Source organism: Rhinopithecus roxellana, unplaced genomic scaffold, assembly GCF_007565055.1.
Source record: "Rhinopithecus roxellana isolate Shanxi Qingling unplaced genomic scaffold, ASM756505v1 contig3235, whole genome shotgun sequence".
NCBI lineage: Eukaryota > Metazoa > Chordata > Mammalia > Primates > Cercopithecidae > Rhinopithecus > Rhinopithecus roxellana.
The window spans coordinates 6337-14197 of NW_022142438.1; the positions used below are offsets into that span (position 1 = coordinate 6337).

The 7861-nt window shown below is 51.1% G+C and overlaps 1 pseudogene; it reads right to left on the reverse strand.

The window, feature by feature from the left end:
• Positions 1–4405: 4405 nt before the first annotated feature.
• LOC104655841 lies at positions 4406–6975 on the reverse strand (annotated as a pseudogene).
• Positions 6976–7861: the final 886 nt, after the last annotated feature.

A 7861-nucleotide genomic window follows, 5' to 3' on the forward strand; every position in this document is an offset into this window, starting at 1 on the left:
TAATGTTTAATTACTTAAGTGACACATGACCACATCATCTCTGCAGAAAGAGCAAAGTATTACAAATAAGGCTAAAGGTCTCCTTTGACACTCACTCCTCCCATCCTGTTCTCTAACCATTTCCTCTGGGGAAAACCAGTTCTTACTGTATCAGGAATCGTTCTATACTATATACATATTTTTAACATAAAAATGTATATTTTTCCCCGATAGAATCTGATTTTTTGGTAGGTTTGGCTCAGGCATTGTTTTCCCATGTAAATTGCATTGAGCTATGAATATTGCTCTTCAGTGGGACTTTGACTTGGCATATTTTGGGGATCTCCTTCCATCTCAATACATAAAGCTGTCCATCTGGCTTTTTGTCAGCTGCATAGTATCCAGCAGACAGAGCTGTCATGGTTTATTGGCTGTTCTTCTAGTAATGGGCATTTAGATGGTTTCTACTCTTTTGTCATTAAAATGAGGTTGCCACGAACACCTGTGTCCCTGCTTTCCCTTCCTATCGGTGCGTTCTCCCTTCTGCTTCCCGGGGCCCTGGGTTACTCTTTCTGTCTCCGTTCCTTCCTTGTTCCCTCTCAGCTTCTCATCCCTCCCTGTTCTTTCTAGATGTAGCTGTCACTTTATGTGTCCCAGCAGAGGGTGTGTGTGTGTCTGCTGTCTATTTTTTTCACTGTGGGCTTGTGTTAGTCAGGTCCTAACAGGAAAGGGATGGAACACTTAAATGTACGAAAATCTGAAGCGAGTTTGTTTACAAAGGTGCTATATTGCAGGATGTGGATTTTGCAGAAACCTAGAGCTAATAGTTGTGAGGCTGTGACCACCCCCTACTCCCTAAGGGGTGAAGGGTGGAAATAATGAATGACCAGGCCTTGGAGGCAAACTGTCACCTAGAGGGGCTGCCTTGTCAGGAGCTGAGACCTCTAGGAGAGGGACCACCCAGCCTGAGGTGACCCGGGGGAATGAGCATCCTTATCTCATTCTCCTCCCCCATCATCTCCTGCTGGCCATCTCACTGGCCAAGCCCAGCTGGCAGCCAGAGGGCAGGGCAGCTCCCTGATGGGTGTCATCAGCCTCCTAGAGAAAAAGAGAAGGGTGAAAGGGACAAGGGAAGTAGAGGCATCTAGAACTTTCTCTTTCCAAGCCCTTTATTGGGTTTTGTTTCCAGTCTCTGGGTTACTTCATCCACCCATCACCCCCATCCACACACCCACCCAGCCAATGTACATGGAGCCCCTCCCAGGTGCCATGTGTGGAGTGGTGCACCTTTTGGAGGGTTTGGTGCCCCTGTGAGCCCGTGCTTGGCCTCTGCCTACCACCCCCACTGCCTGCTGGCATGGCTCACGCCCCCTCTTGTTTTCAACTTTCTTATTGACATCTACTCCCCCTTCTCTTCCTGTATCTGACTTTGTCTTGCTCATCTCTGCTCTTTCCCTCTCTCTAGAGGACAGTTATTGAATTTTGCTCTAAGGCTGTGCGTCATTCTTGCAGTGTGTGTGTGTGTGTGTGTGTGTGTGTGTGTGTGTGTGTGTGTGTATGCTGGCTGACTTTCCCCTGCAGCGCTCTCTTTTCTGAGGCTTGTGGAGTTTTGCTCTAAAGTTCTAAATTTCTTATTGATTTTCCTGATCCTAGTTTCCATCCCCTTTCCCAGAGGAAATTTTGATTATCACAATGATGACCAGCAAAGTGGTCACATAGGAGTATTTCTCTTTCTGGCTCTTTAATCTGATTTTATCCTTACTCCTTGAATTACTCCATCCATCCACCCATCCTTCCACTCTATCTCTTCATCCATTCATTTATCCATTATCTATCATCCATCATCCATCCATTCATCACCCATCCATCCATCCATCTCTCCATCTGTTCTCCTATCCATTCATGCATCCACCCATCCATCCATCTGTCCATCCATTCATTCATCATCCATCCACCCATCCATCCATCCATTCTCCCATCCATCCATCCATCTCTCCATCCATCCTTCCAACCATCCATTCATCCATCTCTCCATCTATTCTCCCATCCATTCATTCATCCATTCATCCATCCATCCATCATCTCTCCATCTATTCATTCATCCATCCATCCATCTATCCATCCATCCATCCATTCTTCCATCCATCCATCCATCCATCCATCCATCCATCCATCCATCCTTCCATCCATCCATCCTCCCATCCATCTATTCATCCATCCATCCATCCATCCATCCATCCATCCATCCATCCGTCCATCCATCCATCTCTCCATCCATTCTCCCATCCATCCATCCATCCCTCCCTCCCTCCCTCCCTCCATCATCTGTCCACAAACACATAGCAGCTACTGAGTGCCAGGACTCATGTCCTTTCTCCTCTCCAGTCTCGCTGTTGTGAATACGCGTGTGGGTCTCATCTCTTGCTCTGAGGTGTGACTAGAGTTGCCCCCACCCTCTCTGTCACTCTCCTTGCTGTTTGTCTCCTGCTCTTTTTATTTGTCTATAAACTGCTTAGTTAGTTCAGTGCCAAGGGTGGTCTGTCTGTCCTGTCTCTCCTCCTCTACTTCCCTAAACTCCCCCTCCATCTGTTCTCACACCATGGGGCCCCAAGACCTATCTGGAGTCTTCTGCTCACTCTGCATACATTCCCTGGATGTGCTCACCCACAGCTTTCTGTGCTGACACCACCCCCTCGGCCCCTCATGCAGCCCAGACCCTTTCCCTTCCCCTTAAGCCACAGGCTGAAGCTTGAGGAAGCCCTGCCCAGCTCAAGCCATCTCATTGTTTTTGTACCCACTAGAGTGCTCTATCTTCATTCTCATAGGCCACCGAGCATCTCTGCCACCCAGGGCTCAGCAGCCAGAGCACCAAGTCACCTCTGGCTGCTCTTATTCCTGTCTTCATGGTCCATCTGTCCCCTATTCCTGCCAGATCTCCCTCGAAAGGGCAGGTAGATAATCCCTCTCCATCCCTTCATCCCCTGCCTCAGCCCAGATGTCAGAATGTAGTGCCTGGACAACATCCATCCATCCATCCATTCACCATCCATCCCTCCACCACCAAACATCAGTTGGAGAGTTCCTAGGTACTCTGATTATGACACAGACCCCCAAACCCCATGCTATGCCCTGCAGAAACCCACAGTCCAGGGAGAAATTCTCTTGAGTTCTTGGCCTTCTGTTAACGTCTCCCTTCCTGCCTGCCACCCCACAATTCCTGTCCACAGAAGTGCTGGGGAGGGAACCCTGAGCTCTGCTGTTCTCATCCACAGCCCCACTTCTCTGTGGCTACCTGTGGCTGACCCTGAACCCACCACCAGGCTCAGGCAAGGCCCCTACCAGCTTCCTGTTGGCCAAACCCAACCAGCTCTTTCTGTTCCCACCTCACCACTGGGCAGCCCCTGATGTGGGCCGTTCTCTTCTCCTCTGTCCCTGAGGCTGCCGATGGCTCTTGGTTTTTTCTCCCACTTCCCCGGGTGATCATTACTCTGCTTCCTTTGTGGGATTTCTGTTCACGTCTGCTTGGAATATCGCAGAGCCCCAGGCCTGAGCTTCCTGCCGCTTCCTCCTGCTCTGCCTTTTCTGCTGGGGCAGTTTTCTCTGGGAACAGGGTAGCTTGCTGTCCATGTCTTTTTGCATACAATAAGTCCAGACATGAGCTCCCATCTGCCTGGGGTGGAGACAGGGTCTCCCTATGAACAGCCTACAGGTATGTCCTCCTACTCCACCTCTGGCCTCCTTCTTCTTCCTTCCCCCTCCACGTATTAAGAATAAGCCATCATTGAAAAAACAAAGGAGGCTGAGAATAAGTGGAGAATCAAAGTCTGTGCAGTTGAAGAGCTGAGGCTTTGCAAGCTCAACAACAAAGAGAGAGGGACTGTGGAATCCAAACTAGATAAGAGTGAGGAAACTGGGTGAGAGGACAGTGTGCAACTGGCAGGTGCAATGATGACAATGAGGCCCTGGGTCCTCCCCACAGAGGCCTTTGCTGGCTGACTCCTGTCCTCCAGGAGCCCCTGGGCATGAGTATCAGGGCATCTTTCTCTTCACTCAGACATGGAGGTTCCTGGGAAGAGGACCTGCACCTGGCTTCCTTTTGGGTCTCAGGTTGGAGAGGAGGATGGACAAATGGAAGGCTTGTCTTTCTACTAGTCTCTTCTCTTCCTCCTTTGCCGCCTCTCCTCTTACCCTTTATAACATTAATTTTCTTTTGAGACAGGGTCTTGCTGTGTTGCCCAGGCTGGAGAACAGTGGCACAATCATAGCTCACCGCAGCCTCTAACTCCTGGGCTCAAGCAATCCTCCCACTTCAGCCTCCTGAGTAACTAGGACTACAGGTGTGTGCCACTACGCCCAGCTAATTTTTTTGAAGCAAAGTTTCTATTATTGTAATTATTTTATGTACAGAAAACTCAACAGTGTATATTTAACCCAGTTTAGTGGCAAGTTCTTTAGCCTTTGCCTTTTTGAACTTGGCGATGCGAGCCACAGACTTGGGACCCAGGACAATTGCCTCCCCAGTGACAGTGGATCTCGTTGTATCTGTCATTATCATTAGTCCGGATAGCTTCTACCAGTTTAGCCAAAGCGCTTTTGTCTTCCGAGTTCACCTGTGTGAAGGCGACAGTGGCACAGGTCTTCCTGTGGACTAGACACCCCAGTCTTGCCTTCCCCTTGATAATGCAGTAAGGGACCCCCATGTTATGACACAGGGCAGGCAAGAAGACAACCAGCTTGATGGGATCCACGTTGTGTGCAGTCACCACCAACAGCTGAGCGTTCGTGGTCTCCACCAAAGTGGTGACAGGGGGTCAACTCCTGCTCAAAGGACAGGGTGGTCTCTTGTGGGGACGTCCCCTTTGCAAGCAGCTTTCTTCTTGGCCCAGGCCAACAGCCTCTGCTTCTTCTCTTGCTTTCGTCTCTGGCCCTGTACTTGTGGGCCAGCTTAAGCAGCTGAGGTAGCTGTTCTGGCGGTCCGGGCCTGGATGAGCTGGTTTATTGCAAGAGGCACTTTCAGCGGCTTATAGAGGAAGGCTCTCTGCCGCTGCAACCTGATAGAGCGGGGCCATTTCACAAAGCGGGTGAGGTCTCTTTTGGGCTGTATGTCCTGTCTGATGCCAAAATTCTTAGGCCTTTTCTCAAACAGGGGATTCACCACTTTCTTGGCTTCCTGCTTCTTCACGACAGCAGGGGCCGGAGCCACCTTCATCCTCTTGGCCTTCTTTCTTTTCGGCGTATTGGGTGGCAGGAGGAGAGAGTACACCCAGCTGATTTTTAAAAACCTTTTTGTAGAGACGAAGTCGTGCTATGTTGTCCAGGCTGGTCTTGAACTCCTGGCCCTCAAGTGATCCTCCTGCCTCAGCCTCCCAAAGTGCTGGGACCACAGGCGCATGAGCCACAGCAACTGGCTGTAAAATTAATTTTTAATTACACAAGTCATTCATGGACCCACTGTCTTTGTAAAAAATAAAAATCAAAGCATTGTACATAAGACTGGTGTTCCTGTCCACTTTCCATCCCATCTAGCCCAGGGTACAAATACTGCTCCCCCGAAGTAATCACAGTATTGATTTGGGAGGATCATTCCACTCTCTGTATATGTTATTTTCTCATGAAAAAAGGCAAGTCCTGTGGGTGGTGCTGGCTTTGGCTTTGACGTTAAATGAGAATCATATTGAACCAGGTACGCCTGCTCTGTGGTGGGCTTCTCTACACAACAGCGGGTCACAGATGGCTTCCAGGTCTCAGATGCTCTGCTGCGTGGTAGTGCAGAGGCCAGGTGCATGGTGGTTGATGCCACTCAGTGGATGGGCATGCGTCTGCTTCCCCATGATCACTATTATAGACAAGCTAGCTGCAAACACCCCAGCCCAGCCTGCCCCCATTCCTCTGCAAGCTGAGCTGCAGGCTGTGATCTGTTATGTCCTCTCCTCTCCTTCTCGACTCCACCTCCTCCTCCTGCCCTCCAAGGTCAGGCCCCACTCCTTGTTCTGGTCCCACTCTTCTGGCTGACACCCCTATCCCTAACTTGCTATCTGAACTCTGCCCTGAAATGCAGAATCAGACTTGGAACCAATATGGACCCAGAGCTTCTCACCCCCAAGTCATCTTTACATTCCAACCTGTCACCTCCCAGGGCCAGCCACATACTTCCTAGTCTCAGCACTGAGCATCACCACCTGCCAGGAGTTATCTCAGCTGCCAGGAGTTATCTCTGACACCTCCCTCTCCTGTCACCCATGGCACATCTGTCTCCCCTTCCTGCTGCTGAATCTCCCTCCAAGGGGCTGTTCAAGACCCTAGCCCAACTCCTCAGCCCTGGCCACAGCAGGCCTTAGCATCTCATGCCTGGACCATAGGCCATTCATCCACCCATGCATCCATTCCTTCCTTCCTTCCTTCCTTCCTTCCTTCCTTCCTTCCTTCCTTCCTTCCTTCCTTCCTTCCTTCTTCCTTCCTTCCTTCCTTCCTTCCTTCCTCCTTCCCTCCTTTCTTTCCAACCTTCCTTCCTCCCATCCATTTTTTACTTATCCATCTACCCATCTATTCATCTATCCACCCATTCATCTACCCACCCATCAATCATCCACCCATCCATCTACCCATCCATCATCTGTCCATCCATCACCCATCCATCCATCCATCCATCCATCCATCCATCCATCCAACAAGCATACACTGAACACCTACTGGATGTTCTGCTGAAAAACACACAGCTCCAGAGCCCAGGAGACATCCTGGTGGATCTGTCCATAGAGGAGCAGACTCATAATCTGCAATGAAAATATGGGGTGATAGCTGCAGCCCATGTTTTGTGTCACTGGCCTTACAGTGTGTGTGGTAACGTGAAAGGCCAAGATGCCCACATGCCCACATCTCTGGGCCCCCACTAGATCCCTCTGCTGAAGCAGCATGCATTCACCATGCACCCTACCGAAGACCCTGCCAGAAGCATCGACTCACCAAGTCCTCCACAGGCCCTGTGTTTTCCCCCATTTTCCCAAATCCAGTACTGAAAACAGGCAGGCCCCATGCCCTCTGCCTGCCTCCCACTTCCAGCCCAGGGCCACTTCTCCTCTAAGGGCCCTCTCCCATCTTCTCCTCTGATCCTCTGTGCTCCCAGACAGTGCCGTTGCCCTGGCAACAGCTGTCCCCTCCCCTACGCCCTCCCTGGGCTGTCTCAGTAGGTGGGCAGCTCATCCCACTCCCACCCAGGAGTCCTTCCTTCTCCCTTGAACCTGTTCCCTTCTTCCTCCTATGCCTTCTTCATCTCAGACCATCCGGGTGGGAACTTGCCACTCCCTCCCTCCCATCCATCCTGCTCACCCCTGCAGCTGCTCTGACCTGCCAGTGGGGAGAAATGAGGCCTCCAAACCCACAGCTCATTTTCTCTCCATTGATGGCCTCTGATGCTGGGAGTCTCTCCTGGCTTCTCACCCCTTTCTTTACTCGATTCTACCTCTGGGGCCTCCCCTCTCCTGTTTCCTCTGCAGCCTGCTGGGTCCATCAGTCCTCTCTATCCATGTCCCCAAGGCCCCAGCCTCCTTTCCCTGTGCTCTGCCCCCCAGACAGCCTCCCTAGAGCCTGGTTGACCGTCCTCTTGCTGACCCCCGTCCAGCATCTCCCCTCTCATCCTGCAGCTCTGCTGAGCAGGGTCATGGGAGGCCCTGGGAAGCCCCATGTCCTCCTTAAAAGAGTCCTTGCCAAGCTCTTCCTGGGGGCCCCTGACTTATTGGGTGAGGATTCTGTGTCTGGAGCACCCAGATATATGTGTGTTGGGCAACTTTCCCCACCAGGCTGTGAGCACCTTGAGGGGCAGGACCTGCATCTGATTTATCTTTTGCTGAATGGCTTGTGACTATGGCAGAGGTGGGAGGAAACA